Source organism: Lepus europaeus, chromosome X, assembly GCF_033115175.1.
Source record: "Lepus europaeus isolate LE1 chromosome X, mLepTim1.pri, whole genome shotgun sequence".
NCBI lineage: Eukaryota > Metazoa > Chordata > Mammalia > Lagomorpha > Leporidae > Lepus > Lepus europaeus.
In genome coordinates, this window is record NC_084850.1 from 73853156 (window position 1) to 73870151 (window position 16996).

Below are 16996 nucleotides of genomic sequence, written 5' to 3' on the forward strand. Positions count from 1 at the left end.
TCCCTGTAGCTTAGTTTTTGTTAATTAGAAGATAGAAAGGAAAAGAAGGTTATTTTTCACAATCGCAAATGTATGGTTAATCTCTAGTTTAGAAAGGAGGAAATGGAAGTATTATGTGCTTACACTATTGTGAGTAAAAACAGTTCCAAAGTGCAATATTAGATTTTTAGAATTCAATTCTTTCAAAATTGCTTCTGGACATCTACTTAGGAATAAATGCATATAAACAGTATATAAAACATCTTTATAAGAATGTTCACTTGATGCCAGCACTGTGGCATCCCATATGGGCTCTGGTTCAAATACCAGCTGCTCCTCTTCCCATCCAGCTCTTTGCTATGGCTTGGGAAAGCAGTGGAGGATGACCCTTGTGTGTGGGCCCCTGCACCATGTGGGAGACCAGGAAGAAACTCCTGGTTCCTGGCTTCGGATCAACCCAGCTCCAGCCATTCTGGCCATTTCTGGTGTGAACTAGCAGATGGAAGACCTTTCTGTCTCTCCCTCTCTCTGACTGTAATGCTACCTCTCAAATAAATAGGCAAAATCTTAAAATAAAAATGTTTCATTTTAGTTTCTTTCATCCTTAGCATGGAAAAAATGTGGGGAAAGGGTTATATAAATAAGAAGAAAGTGGTAGGACTAATTTGAAGTATGTTCACACTATGTAATGTAATTGATGAAAATTTACAGGGCAAGTATACATAGGAACTTCTAGGGTATGAAAATATTCTTTATCTTGATATGTACAAGCCTTATATGGGTATACGCATACAGTCAACATCCAATGAGCACTTAGATTTGTGAATTTCATTGTATATCCATTTTACCTCATAAAAATGAGGAAAAATTTTAAAAAGATGACTCAATTTATTAGATTTACTTTAAACAATGCTATAGTTTAGCAATTATAGACCTACTCTATCTGAATTGTAAGTTTGAGCAAGTGAGTAATAATGAGGATAACATAATATAGGTTTTGCATGGTTATGGAAAAGAGTTATATTGAAAATGAATGGTAGGATGTAGCCCTTAGAGTTGAATTGGAATTGGGGCTATCAGAATGAACACGCTTCAGGTATGTAGTGGTATCTATCCCATGATGACTTTTTAATTTCCCAAATGACTAATGATATCAAACTTCTTTATTTACTTGTTCACCATTGCATGTGCCTTTACATATGTATTTTGTTTAAAGATTGAATTTATTTGTTTGAAAGGCAGAATAACAGAGAGAGGGAAAGAGACAGAAGTATCTTCCACCCACTGATTCACTCCCTAAATGGCTGTAACAGCTGGAGCTGAACCAGACTGAAGCCAGGAACTAGGAACCCCATCCAGGTCTCCCACATGGGTAGCAGAGGCCCACATACCTTGGCCATCTTCTCATTGCTTTCCCAGGCATTTTAGCAAGAGAGCTGGATTAAAGAGAGAGCAGCCAGGACTCCAACTGGCACTCCAATATGGGATGCCACATTGCAAATGGCAGCTTAACTCACTGGGCAACATACCCTTTCCACATATATCTTTTTTTTAAGTGTCTGTTCATGTGTGTAATTTATGGGGGGACATTTGTTTCATATTTTGAATTGAAGGAGTCACTTATGTTTTCTATATTCAAGCTCTTAATCACATACATTGTACTGTAACTATAGCAAATGACAGTGGTGCACTTTGGGGCAGACTCCAAGCAAACTCAAGAGAAATACAGCACAAATTCACTGTAGATATCCCAAAGAACATTGTTCAGGAGGTCAATTGGTCTTGTGTTTCACGTGTTTAAGAATGGATGAGCTAAATGTTGCAGAAACTACAGAGCAGGTGTTTCTTTTGGGGAACAAAGTGAATGAGGCTGCTCTCATTTTAGTTCAATCAACTGACTTTAAAAACCTGAGTTAATTTGACATAGTTGATTAAAGGCTTTAATCAAAAGTTTTTTAATCAGTTTTTAACATCCTACGCTACTAAAAACCAATTCAACCACACTATTGAGTTATCTACCTTAAAAGTCCTTTCCAACATAAAATTCATTCAAGAGAAGAAAATAATAGAATGATATCTTGATGAAATCAGCCAGGATATGGACAAGTACTCTTTAGGAACTGAAGATATACTGAAGTCTTTGGAAATGAGACAGTAGAGATTCTAATAGTATATGAAAATTTAGATATAATGAAATACTTTTTTTTCATTGCCAAGGCACAAAAAAGGAGAAAAGTTTCTAACTACAGAACAACAGTAGAGTAAATCTCATTTCACAAAGAAGACAGGAACATGAGCTAGTTGAGAGCATGCCTCTGGAGGAATGGTTTGTTGACAACTATATAAAAATTTGGAGCTATATTGGAAATTTTCATAGATAAATCACAAAAAGATCCCAGCTTTGTGAAAGGATTGGGTGGAATTGGAGGTATTTCACAGTACTGATTAGAGTTCCGGGGAATGGAATATCAAGGAGACAATGAATTCTTTGATTTTAATGACTATCAGGTATTTAACATTAGTCCAGAAAAATGTGCCTCAACTCCCAGCACTCAACCCCAAGAGCATATCCATGGTAGAATCCAAAGGAAGACCTGTCTTACAATTAGAACATTTCAAAAACTTAATCCATGAACATTGGATATTGTAAAGAAAACAAAACTAATCCCAATCCTATACTTTGATGTGTCATGGTATTAGCATAACAGATGTTAAGGATTGGACAGGACTTGGCTCCCAAAACTCATGCGGATGTTTAAACTCTGAAATCTTATGTTAAAAGTTGATTAATTGAAAGTGGAGCCATGATGCAACTATGGTATCTGAGAGATGGGCTTGGTGGGAGGCCTTTACATCATTGGGGCTTGCCTAAGAGAGTACTTCTCATGAGAGGGTTGATTATTTATACCCCATTGGCCTAGTTTCTCTCTGTATTCTGGCTCACCATGTGATCATTCCTCCGCACTTGTTCCACCATTGCCAGTCTCCACCAGATGCCAGACTAACAGGGCCACAAATTCTCAGCTGTGAACCTCTAATTTGTAAGCCACAGAAAACCTTTCCTTCCCAAGAAGCTCTCCTTAGGTATTTTAAAGTAATGGAAAGCTCATTAATACATATGTTTGCCACCAAGTTCCTAAGTGATACTTTACACTAATTTAAGAAAGAATTCCAGCTTTTAGTTTTACTAAATGAAATTGGCTGTTCTTTTATTTTATGAAAGAATTGATTTTTTTAACCTACATACATAGAAGCAAAAATACCTAAACTGCTGTAAATCTGCAAAAGTTAATAGAAGTGAGATCACACTGATTTCTTACTTTGGTTGTTGTAAAATTAAATTGCTGCATTTCACAGTGACCCATTTACATGGCATTCTCAGCTTTGACTACATAAGAACTATATGTGATGAAATGTTAGAGCCATTTCTCTTCTTAGCCTCTGTTTAATGTTGAAAGGGTGAACTAACAAAAGGCAATTTCAACTTCACCCCCCTCACACTTCCCCTTCCCCTCCAGGCTGTCAGTTTCAAGGATGCAAATTGCACTGCAAAGCCAGACTGATACATGAAGCATTTGGGTTAGTGCACCATCTACTTCCACCTATGACAGGCTTTTTGGAGCCCTTTGTATCACCTGCTTTAACAAGGGTCCTGTAATCTTATCCTACCAGAAACCAGTTTGTGATGTTTATGATGGGGCTTCAGTGCTATTGCTGGAACTGGCAGAAATAAAATATGCAATTTTAAAAATTTTGATTGGGTTCATGCTTGAAAAAAGGGAAGTTATGTTTTTCCTTGTGTTAGATGGTCTGATATGTAAATATTATAACTTTTTTATTTTTATTAACATAAAGATAACAGATTTCATGTATTTCAGATATAATTCTAAGATAATCACAATTCTATCCCTCCCTCCCTCTCTTAATCCCTCCTCCTTGCTTTCTTTTTTTTTCTTTAATTTTTGTAATAACATATTTTCAATTTACTTTATAATCACAGGCTTAATGCACCACTAACTATAATGTTCCAAGACATATATATATATATATATATGTAATATACACTATATATATACTTATATATATTATAATTTCATGACTTCTTGGTGAGGTTCAGGCATCTGTTTTAAATGTAGGACTTAAAAGCACCTCTCATAGTAAAAATTGTGGGAGGAAAGACAGTGGAAGGGTTATAGGACGTAGCTTCTGGCATCATGGACTTAACCACATTGGATCCAAAAGTTAACCTGACAACCTGAAGCTCATGCTTCATAGCTAGGCTGGCTGTCAGAATTGAAGTAAACTGGCCGGCGCAGAGGCTAAATAGGCTAATCCTCCACCTGCGGCGCCGGCACCCCAGATTCTAGTCCCGGTCAGGGCACCAGATTCTGTCCCGGTCGCTCCTTTTCCTGTCCAGCTCTCTGCTGTGGCCCGGGAAGGCACTGGAGGATGGCCCAAGTGCTTGAGCCCTGCACCCGCATGGGAGACCAGGAGGAAGCACCTGGCTCCTGGCTTCGGATCAGCGCAGTGCGCCGACTGCAGCGGCCATTGCGGGGGTGAACCAACGGAAAAAGGAAGACCTTTCTCTCTGACTCTCTCTCTCACTGTCCACTCTGCCTGTCAAAAAAGAAAGAGGGGAAAAAAATTAAAAAAAAAAAAGAATTGAAGTAAGCTGACCGGCAAAGTCATAGCATGCTACAGGTGGTGACAGTAAGCAAAACCTCTAGGGTATACCCAGTGGTATCAATGAGAAAAAATTATAGCAGATGAATCAAAGAACCAAAGGTTTTAAAAATTTATTGGTATGGGCTGGTGCTGTGGCACAGGGCTACACCTCCACCTGTAGGGCCGGCATCCCATATAGGCACCAGTTCAAGTCCCAGCTGCTCTACTTGCAATCCAGCTTCCTGCTAATGTGCCTGGGAAAGAAGCAGCAGATGACGTAAGTCCTTGGACCCCTGCACCTATGTGAGAGACTCAGAAGAAGCTCCTCGCTCCTGGCTTCAGCCTGGCCCAGCCCTTGCCATTGCAGCCATCTGAGGAGTGAACAAGTGGATGGAAGATAGATCTCTCTTTCTGTATCTCTTTCAAATAAATAATCTTAAAAATTAATTAGTATCACTCTCACACTAAGGTAAATGGGGTGCAATTTGCTGGGTGCTTTTACCGTGTTAGTGCCTGACTGCCAATCTTCACTTACTTAATCCACTCACTGTTGACTTTATTGGCCTGAACTAGGCCCTTGTTCCCAGGTTACAAACCTGCTTATCATTCTAATAATCTCATTTCACTTGAATGAAGGTAGTATGACTTCAGTGTAAAGCTTCTGGTTCTCAACTGTACTCAGAGGTCCAAATGTCTGTGGGTTGATGTGTAACTGGTTGTGTCAGCCTCCAGTGAGAAGAGTCAACCCTTCAGTATTCACTGAGTTGGGAGACAACACTGGAACAGTCCTTTCTTCTGATCTCTGTTGCTTATTTGTAGAAAATTCAGCAGTGAGAAAACATGCTTTCTTTACAGCACTGCTTTAAAGTTTTGCAACTGTAAATGGATCTAATGTGATATGACAAGACCTGAGACATTGGCTGTTAATTTACATTTTTTAATACATGTGTTTTTCACATGATACATTTAGGGTATGCCATTCTTTGTAATTTTTGTTTTTATTATTTAAGTTTGGAAATGATGCAAAAGTTTTAGATTGCTTTAATTAATGTGTTCTCAGTGATACATTTTGCATGTGTTAACAAACATATTGTAACGTGTTTATCAAAATACATTGATATGTATTACACTTACAGAAATAAACATAAATAGGAAGGTCTGAAATTCTAGCTCTGAACTCTCTGTAAATTATGCAGAGATATCTTAACCAGAGAAATCTTAGTGTTGTGACAGAAATTGAGAAGTGTATTAAACCATATTTAAGAAAAATCAGAACTTTTTTCTAAAAATTGGTGACATGCAACTTATCAATCTGATTTGTAATGGTTATCACTTTTTGCATACTGTTTAAAAAATGCTTTGCCTATTCTAATGTGAAGAGTCTCTCCCATTTTTTTCTTCAAAAAGCTTCACTGTTTTAGTTTTTAAAATCAGTTTTATGACTTGAGATTTGAGGTATGAACAGAGGTCATCACTTTGCATGAACAGGCATTCAATTGTTCTACAACATTTGTTAACAATCATTCCCCATTCATTTACCTTGGCACCTCTGTCAGAAACATAATTGACCATAAACATGTGAAACTATTTCTGAATATTCTATTCTTGATTGATAGAACACTGATTTATCAATTCTTTCATTAATTTCATTCTATCTTGATTAATGTAGTTTTACGGTAAGTCTTGGAATGAGTTAGTATAATCAAATGGCATCATTATTACTTGAATAATTTGAAATTATAAGTCTCTGGAGTGATGTAATATGAAGCAGTCAGCATTACATGACACATATTAATCCCAGAAATGTTTAGCCTTTCTTAAACAGTGAAAAGAAGTGATAGAACAAAGTTAATACCATCAAACAGAAACAACTAAACAAATATATGATATGGGGTTTTCTATGATATAATTGACCTACTCTTATTTCAAAGAAAAAAATTTAAAAGTGTTCTATATTAGAGGAGAATCAAGAGAAATACCAAACAATGTGTATCTTTAAATGAACTCCAGTTCAAAATAACATAAATCTATTTGTGAGGCAATTAGACAGCTATGAATATGAACGGCTACTGGATAATACAAGAGGATTATTGGGGCCGGCGCTGTGGTACAGCGGGTTAACACCTTGGCCTGAAGCGCTGGCAGCCCATATGGGTGTTGGTTCAAGACCTGGCTACTCCACTTTCTTTTTCTTTTTCTTTTCTTCTTTTTTTTTTTTTTTTTGACAAGCAGAGCGGATAGTGAGAGAGAGAGACAGAGAGAAAGGTCTTCCTTTTTCTGTTGGTTCAACCCCCAATGGCCGCTGCAGCCGGTGCGCTGCGCCAATCCGAAGCCAGGAGCCAGGTGCTTCTCCTGGTCTTCCATGTGGGTGCAGGGCCCAAGCACTTGGGCCATCCTCCACTGCACTCCTGGCCACAGCAGAGAGCTGGACTGGAAGAGGGGCAACTGGGACAGAATCTGGCGCCCCGACAGTGGCTAGAACCCGGGGTGCCAGCGCCGCAGGTGGAGGATTAGCCTAGTGAGCCGCGGCGCCAGCCAACTCCACTTTTGATCCATCTCTCTGCTATGGCTTGGGAAAGCAGTAGAAGATGGCCCAATTGGGCCCCTGCACCCGCGTGGGAGACCCAGAAGCTCCTGGCTCCTGGCTTTGGACTGGCACAACTCTGGCTGTTACGGCCAACTGGGGAGTGAACCATTGGATGGAAGACTTCTCTCTCTCTCTCTCTCTCTCTCTCTCTCTGCCTCTCCTCGGTGTAACTCTTTCAAATAAATAATAATATATATATCTTTAAAAAAAGAGGATCATTGATAATTGGGTTACATATTATGTTGTAGTTGTACAAGAAAATAACCCTCTTTAAGATGCATGCAAAAGTATTTAAAAGAGCCATTATAACTTCTTTTTCTTTTAAAATTTCAGCAATATCTCTGAATATGAATAATTTTTAATATGTTATGGGTATGTTAGTGTTAATTTTACTATTTTCAATTTGGTATGTTTGAAAATTTTCATAATAAAATATTAAGAATAAAAGAAGATATTGACCAGTCTTCTCTCCCTCTCTATCCTACTGTCTAAAATGCAAACATAATGACTGGAGCACTAGCAGCCATAAAAAAGCATAAGAAACAGGGCAAAATGATCATACAGTAAACTGGAAATTACTGGGTCCCTGACGATTTCATAAAGCAAAGATACCATAGCTGCCGTTATTTCTCTGACCATAAGATTCTTTTACTTAATGGATATATAAAAATTATTTTCTTTAGTTGATGCCACAATCAATTGTGCTTTTCTGTTACCTATAATTAAACCTAATCCTGTTTGATAAAATGAACATGCCTGAAAATATTGAAGGATCTACCATAAATTATTAACATAGGTTATCTATACGAAAACTGGATGTGAGACTAACATGAGGGAGAAGAATAGAAGAATCACATTTATATAAAATGATATAGGCATGTGTATATAAAAATAAAATATTTATAAAAGTGAAGGAATTCATATCCAAGAAATGTAAGGAATGGAAAGTAGGTGAAGTATTTTTGTTGTTCTTATTGTTCCTACAACTCTATTGTTTACCACTTAACTACTTCTAATTTTTAGAAAACAAAGGGGGCCAGCTCCACGGCTCACTAGGCTAATCCTCTGCCTGCGGTGCCGGCACCCCGGGTTCTAGTCCCAGTTGGGGCACCAGATTCTGTCCCAGTTGCTCCTCTTCCAGGCCAGCTCTCTGCTGTGGCCCAGGAAGTCAGTGGAGGATGGCCCAAGTGCTTGGGCCCTGCACCCGCATGGGAGACCAGGAGGAGGCACCTGGCTCCTGGCTTCGGATCGGCACAGTGCACAGGCTGCAACATGCCAGCCGTGGCAGCCACTGGGGGGGTGAACCAACGGAAGGAAGACCTTTCTCTCTTTCTCTCTCTCACTGTCTAACTCTGCCTGTCAAAAAAAAAAAAAGAAAGAAAGAAAGAAAGAAAGAAAGAAAGAAAGAAAGAAAGAAAGAAAGAAAACAAAAAGATGATTAAGGACTAAGTCTCAGTAATATTTTAAGACAGTGAAGGAGCAATGAAAAAAAATACCATTTAAATCTGGATTTAAAAATAACATGAACAGTGGTGCAAGGATACCTCCATTATGTTCTCAGACTGGAAAAAAAGTGCATAAATGTTAGACACTCCTTTGTTTCTTCTTGTGTGAAAGCAGGCCACCGACAAGCTCAGTACAGTCTGGAAACAGTGTTTCATCTACTGCATTATAAGTAATAGTACAGGGCTGGTGCTGTGGCACAGCGGGTTAAAGCCCTGGCCTGAAGCAACAGCATCCCTTATGGGTGCCAGTTCTAGTCCCGGTTGCTCCTCTTCTGATCCAGCTCTCTGCTGTGGCCTGGGAAAGCAGTGGAAGATGGCCCAAGTGCTTGGGCCCCTGCACCCACGTGAGAGACCTGAAAGAAGCTCCTGACTCTTGGCTTCGGATCGGCATAGTTCTGACCATTGCAGCCATCTGGGGAGTGATCCAGCAGATGGAAGACCTCTTTGTCTCTACCTCTCTCTGTAACTCTTTCAAATAAATAAAATAAATTAAAAAAAATAGCACACATCTTTGAACTGTAAACTATTTTGTAGTAAAATAAATGGCAACATCCTTAGATGTGAAGAAACAACAATCTTCAAGCTATTTTTTTTTTCTAAAACAAAGTTACCAAAAGATCTCAAAATAAGTAGCATGGTAAGAAACATAAATCTTAAACCAACCAGTTGCATTTATTGTGTTTTCATCATTCTTACAAAATAGTGAGCCACCACTGCCCACTGTGTGTTACTTAAAGGGTTGTCCCTCTCTGTACATTATTTGTGGACAGACCACAAAATGAAATTACAAAAATTGGAGGTAAGTGTTAGATATTTTGATGGTAACTGACATTGTCACAACATTCAAGCATGCATTTTGTGTACTTTCTCCTCGTACATGGTATAGATTATTTGGTGTGTTTTGTTGTATTCATGTGGTAATGTCTCCATAGTATTAGATACTGACTAGGTAGACATAGCAAGACTACAAAGAGTGTTAATATTTTACATTAGTTTGTCAAATGAATACAAATGTACACAAAAATGTAGGATTTATTCATCTGTATGAATTGTAAGTTACCATTTTTAATAAAACCTTTAAAATGTTTGCAGTTTAACATTACTGGCTATATGAAGAAAGTAAAATGTGTATTATTTACATTTGACTTTAATGTATTGAAGGAATAAAAAACTTCACTAAACTTTTTGTTAAGAAAAAGCATAGGTGTTGGCATTGTGGTGTAGCAAGTAAAGCCGCTGCCTATGACATCGACCTCCCATAGGGGTGCTGGTTCGAGTCCCAGCTACTTCACTTCTGATTCATCATCTGCGATGTGGCTGGGGAAGCAGCAGATGGTCCAAGTGCTTGAGCCCCTGCACCTACATGGTAGACACAGAAGCTCCTGGCTCCTGGCTTTGGACTGGCCCAGCTGCTGTTGAGGCCATGTGGGGAGTGAACCGGCAGATGCAAGATATCTCTCCCACTCCCCCCTCACCTTGTAAACTCTGCCTTTCAAATAAATAAATATATCTTTTTTAAAAAAGTATTTTTTCTGGATATGATTGCTGTCATAAACTAAATGCTAATGATGGAAGTGATTCTAGGGGGAAAAATGAAGGTGGCTATAGTCTACACTAGATTTACTTCAAATTACAGTACTTCATAAACTAAGATCACTATGTTAGACATAATTGATGGTAAAATTCTAAACTACAACCTATAGTTGTAGAGATAATATTAACCTCTAATGCAACAAAGCCAGCAAAATTTAGGTGTCATTTGCATTATATGTAAATTATATGCAAATATAGATAGGGGTGGGCATTTGGCACAGCAGTTAAGTCACTGCTTGAGATACCCACACCACATATTGGAGAGTCTGCTTCGGGTCCTGGCTCCTCCAACTATGATCCAGCTTCCTGTTAATACACAGCCCAGGAAGCAGCAGATTATGGCTCAAGTACATGAGTCACTACCTCTCACATGGGAGACCTAGATGGAGTCCTAAGCTCCTGGCTTGGGCCCAGCTCAGCCATGGCTGCTGCAGGCATTTTTTTCTGTTTCTTTGGTTTTCAATAAAATGAAAAATAAATAAATATCGATGAATAAAAAATGAAATTATCTCAAAACTAAAATAATTCTCCTAAAGGAAGTGTATTTGTTTAAAACTTGACAGAAGCAGATATTTTACACAGAAATTTTAGTATTTCTTATAACATACAACATAAGATTACTAGGACTATACATATTTGTGTATATATACATATATATACACATATATGTGCTAAGATATTATTAAAGACTATATCAGAAGCAGGCATTTGGCTCAGAGGTTAATACATCAGTTAAGAAACCTGCATCCCATATTGGATGGCCTGAGTTTGAGTCTAAATGCACTCCTGATCTCAGCTTCCTGCTAATATGCAGCCAGGGAGGGAGCAGATGATGGCTCAGGTACCTGCCATCCACGTGGGAGACCCAGGTTGAGTTCTAGGCTCCTGACTTAAGCCTGGCCCTGTCCCAGATGTTTCCGGCATTTGAGGAGTAAACCAGTGGATTGGGAGATCTCCGGTTGTTTTTCTATATCTACCTCTCAAATAAATAAATACATTTTTTAAGTAGGTTCATACATAGTATCTAGAAAGCAGGAATGTATACAGAACAAAGTACTATCCCCTGTATGGAAACTAACTTCTGTCAGTTGAGATGCTTGCCAAAAAAGTCAGCTGAACCAAATAATTTACTTAGTGTTGTATAAAAATGTAAATTTAATAAGATTGATGTGATAAATTTAAGATTATTCTCTTTATTTTGTGGTAACTCGAAAGCTAATCATTTACAACCTCATTTCATGCTGAGGTACAGTCTTTACTGAACACAATGTTAGTGCTTCTGCAAGATAAGAAACCAGTGTGGTTTAAAATATTTAAAGAAGCTAATTGGACAGTCAGGCTTGCTTATTTATCTGACATAACTGATATATTTAATCATTATACTGGAAAGAAATTACAATGGAAAGAAAAGTTAATCATTATAGTGAAAAGAAAAAGGGAACATGTCTTTTGATGGCAGTTACAGTCAAAGGGCAAAAGAGAAAATTAGAAACCTGAAATGATACCGTATCCAATAATAAAAAAATTACAACTTGAGATAAGGTGAAGCTTTATTTTAAAAGGCTATTACAATAAAGAAAACACTCTTAATCTCAGAAATCCACAAATATCTAAAAATCAAACAGAACACCTATTTTTGCTTGATAGAAAATGTTAAGCAGTGAGAAGACTTTGGACAAATGGCATGGGGAGAGTGAAGAGACCGCAGGACGTCTGAGGTGTGACAGGAAGCATGGCTCACTGTGGTCAGTGCATTCTACACAAGTTGCCAAGGTAGTATGTTGTGCATTTTAGTGTCTGCTCAAGATTAGGGACAGACCAGAGTTCAAAGACCTGTGGACAATGCAGAAACCAGGCTGACAGCTAGCCAAGAAAACCACTGAAAAGAAACAGCCAATTATGAAAGCGTGGTCAACAGTTTCTACAAATTATGCTATGTTCCACAAGTAAAAGACAACGATCACTAAGTAGGTGATGATATAGAGATAATCTATTTGTGAAAAGTTTACTGAAGTATTAAAAATTAGGTAGAATGTCCTAAAATGTATTTTCATTCAGAAGAAAAGCCACACACATGACATTCATGAATCTGGACTCCATGTATTTCGTTAAAAGACAATTTGAGTTTATCAAAACTTTTACAAAATAAATCACTGTTGGCTATTGATGATGATTTAAAAATGATCTTTATAATATGGTTTATTTTTGTTACTTATAAAGTATCCTCGGCCGGCGCCCCGGCTCACTAGGCTAATCCTCCACCTGCGGCGCCGGCACACCGGGTTCTAGTCCCGGTTGGGGCACCGGATTCTGTCCCGGTTGCCCCTCTTCCAGGCCAGCTCTCTGCTGTGGCCCGGGAGTGCAGTGGAGGATGGCCCAAGTCCTTGGGTCCTGCACCCACATAGGAGACCAGGAGAAGCCCCTGGCTCCTGCCATCAGATCAGCGCAGTGCGCCGGCCGCAGGAGGGTGAACCAACGGCAAAAAGGAAGAGCTTTCTCTCTGTCTCTCTCTCACTGTCCACTCTGCCTGTCAAACAAAAAAAATTAAAAAAAAAATAAAGTATCCTGAGTTCACTGAGATTGCTTTAAAATGTCTTCTTCTGCTCCCATGTAACTCTACATAACTTGCTTCTCTACTGTGAGTGGTTTTAAAATAAAACCTGTAGTTTAGATATATAATCACATACTGCTGAATGTAACACAGTCCGAGAAGTTCATTGTTAGGCAATTTTGTCACTGTGCAAACATCACAGAGTATATTTACAGAAACTAAGATGGCTATAAAGTCATGGGATGAGATAATCGTAGGCCATCTCATATGCAGTCCATTATTGACTAAAACGTTTTGAAGTGCAAGACTGTACATAACCCCTATGAGTAGGAAGGTCAAAAGAGACTAAACAATAAGGAAATTAATATTTCACATTATAGTCCTTAAAATTGATGTTATTCATTCAAACTGTGTGTACAGGCATTTAATGAGAGCTGGTATTTTAATATTTTTCTTTAGGAATTCTTTTGAAATAACAAAAACTATTAGGTATTATTGAGACTTTTATTATATTCACCTTTTCAATGAATGATACATATTTTATATATATTCTAATTACTTATTGAAATATAATTGTATTTATTATAATAAAAGTCATTATCATATTTTGTAAGGCTTGTAAGTTGTATTTTTATTTCATTTTATGAAGATTCAAAATAAAAACTTTTTAATGGCACAAAAATACTGGATATCAATGAGTTGGATTAAAAAAAAACACTAAATCCTTCAGATTCAAAGTTTTAGGATCAGTGATGTACAGCAAGGATCTTTCCGTGAGTCAGAAAAAAAAAATCATTCCTCTGGCCAGATGTACTCCTTCACCAGAGAAAAAGCTCTGGCAAGTGGAATGAAGACCGGATTCACCCCTCTTTTGAAAAAAACAAGTGCCCTTTTAAAAGGAAGAGCGTGCACACTTGTACTCAGTCCTGCACAACGTATGTACTGTGATAATTGCAATCATATTCCAAGAAATATTTTCCACTATTGAGGCTGTTATCTCACTCATATTTCCTTTGGGAGGAGAACCTAACCTCACCAGCAGTGTGGCTGAAACACTAGAAAAGCACCTTGCAGAATTGTCCTGATGAGCCTGCCTCGGCACCAATGCCTCATTGAAAGATAATAATAAAAGTTGATGTTGCACTCTTCCATTGAATCGTACCAGAAGCAATGGAATCAGAAATGAACTGAGATCAAATTTAAAGGGCAAATTCTGGAAAGGAATTATTAGATACATAGTCTAAAGCACTTAAAAGTTTTATGTAGAAACCATGTTTAGTATTTGTGCTTCTGAGGCACTGAAGCATGTCTGCTTGAAAATTAACTGCTTAAAAATTAATGAAGAAGGATTATTTTATAACCTTCCCAATTAGCAACATGGTGAGTAACTTAGGGAAAGCAATATATATATATATATATATATATATATATATATATATATATATTCCATTTGTAACACACACACACACACACACAGTCGGCACAAAAAAAAAAAAAAAGCACAGGATGACAATTTGAGGCTTCAGCTTTAAATTACCCAAGAAGATAAAGAGAATGTCTCCAATTCAGGCTGAGTCAATCTAGTCAAGATATGGATTCAACAAAATCCTTAGAACTTTGAGAGAAAGTGAGAAAGAGAAAGATACTTTGTGAGCACACACACACACACACACAAACAGTTATAAAGATTTTTTATTTATTCTTTGAAAATGTATCCATTTATGTTTTGTGAGCAATTGACTATCTTCTAGTCTGCAAAATTTAGGAGTGGCATTTAAAGATTTTCATCTGAAGCAATTCTCAGAGGCACTCAGAGCTCTACTCCAACAGCATATAATCAAATAAAAACTTACACATATGTCAACCCAAGATTTATCTCAACCTCTCAAGAAAAAAGATGGGCATTTAGTGCATACAACTGTGACTGCTTTCTAGATTAGTATTTCTAAATAAATAAATAAATAAATAAATAAATAAATAAATAAAGGAAATCCACTACTGAAGGGGTGGGTGGGGTGAAAGCAGGAAGCCTGGGGGCTACTGGTGAGTGACAGAAACCCTTAAGTGGTAAAGACAGAATTTCAAGAGAGTGTGTATAGTTTTAAAAGTCATCCTTATATAATTAGGTTGTACAACTGTATTAGACTAATATTTGTTGATTCCTTACACTTCTAGTAATTCTCATATATTTATCATTTAGTTAAAATTAGTGATTCTTGGGGCAAGAATTCAATACTTGTTCTCTCTTCATTCATTTGAGAGGCTGGAGATCAGGTAGACAGAGAGGGAAGCATCTCCTTTCCACTGCCTCACTCCCCCAAATGCTTGCTACAGCCCCAAGCTGGGGTTGAAGCCAGGAGCTAGGAGCCAGGAGCCAGGAGCCAGAAACTTAAACCATGTCAACCGTGTAAGTGGCGGGGACCTAATTACCGCTGCCTCTGAGGATCTGCCTCAGCCAGAGGATGGAATCACGAGCTGGTACAAGAGATCAAACCCTACGTAGCACACAGGACTACCACCTGGCTTCAAAACAGCTAAGCGGGCGGGCGCCGCGGCTCACTAGGCTAATCCTACGTCTGCAGCGCCGGCACTCTGGGTTCTAGTCCCAATTGGGGCACCAGGTTCTGTCCCGCTTGCTCCTCTTCCAGTCCAGCTCTCTGCTGTGGCCCGGGAAGGCAGTGGAGGATAGCCCAAGTGCTTGGGCCCTGCACCCGCATGGGAGACTGGGAGGAAGCACCTGGCTCCTGGCTTTGGATCAGCGCAGCGCACCGGCCACAAAGCGCCGGCCATAGCGGCCATTTGAGGGGGGTGAACCAACGGAAAAGGAAGAGCTTTCTCTCTCTCTCTCTCACTGTCTAACTCTGCCTGTCAAAAAAACAAAACAAAACAAAACAGCTAAGCAAAATGCCTGTCTCTTAAGACTTCTGAATATACAGGCTTGAAATTTGGAGAATGATAAAATATTAAATGATAAGGAGATGGAGGAGTTTGCACAGTTTAAAAAGATTTGGTGTTTAATAATAGGCTATATGTCCAACATTTATACTTCACAAGTAGATTACAAGAAAAAGTGGATCTAAGATAGGAATCCTGCAGTGGGGATTTAGCCTAGCAGTTAAGACACTGGTTAAGACACCCATGTCCCACCAGAAGTACCTGGGTTCCATTCCTGGTTCCAGTTCCTGACTCTAAGTTTTTGCTGATGCAGACCCTGGGAGGCAGCAACTGATGATTCAAGTTATTGGGTGCCTGCCACCTTTGTGGAAGACCCGGATTGAGTTCCCAGCTCCTCACTTTGGCCCAGCCCAGTTTTGGCCGTCGAGGGCAATTGGGGAATTAACCAGCTCTGTCTGTTTCTGTCTCTGTGTCTGTCTCTTTGCTTCTCAAGTAAGTTTTAAAAAATTAGAGATGGGAATCCTATCTTCAAGAATAAACTGTCATCCAGGGGGAGGCAAAATTAACATATGGAGCTGCTGAAAAGTCAGAGAACAATTAAGTGTTATACTGGGTCAGAGAACTTGATAATGGTGAAGGGAACCGATCATCTGTTTTGTGAGATGCTTTTTACTGATCATTTAATTTTTTCCTCACATAAAAGCTCTAAAAAGGATATGCCATTTTTTATTAATTTCATGCTCAAACACTGCAGGTGTCTATGTGTTTATGCAGTTAATATTGAGCTGACAGCCCCAGTCAATAATAGCCTCTGTCTCTGTCCAACCCCCAAGTGCCATCTAGCACCTTGGGTTCCAGCACTCCTCCTTGAAAATTTCTCAGACCACATCACAATCCAATGACCACACGATCAAGATGGCAGGAAAACCCAGGACTACACTGAAGTGTTAGAACCTGCATTTCTTCTTGGACATTTCCATGTGTGACAGCCAGTTCCCCAGATGTCTCCAACGACCCCAACATTCTGATATCCGTGGCTATGTTTAGTTTTCACCCACATTAAAGCTTTGCTGGTCTGTGTGACCAGTAATATGTTCATAGATGAGTTTGTGAATTCTAAGTCTAGTCCATAAAGGACATTTCCATTATTAGAGGTCTTCCTCTGGGGAAAGATAGCTAACAAGTCATTAGGAAAACTTAAACAGCTTTGTGAGAAGCCTA

At 38.7% G+C, this 16996-nt stretch overlaps 1 pseudogene; it reads left to right on the forward strand.

Annotated features, from left to right (window-relative positions):
- The window catches only part of LOC133752686 (eukaryotic peptide chain release factor subunit 1-like), a 143231-nt pseudogene that overhangs the window by 69596 nt on the left and 56639 nt on the right, over positions 1-16996 (forward strand).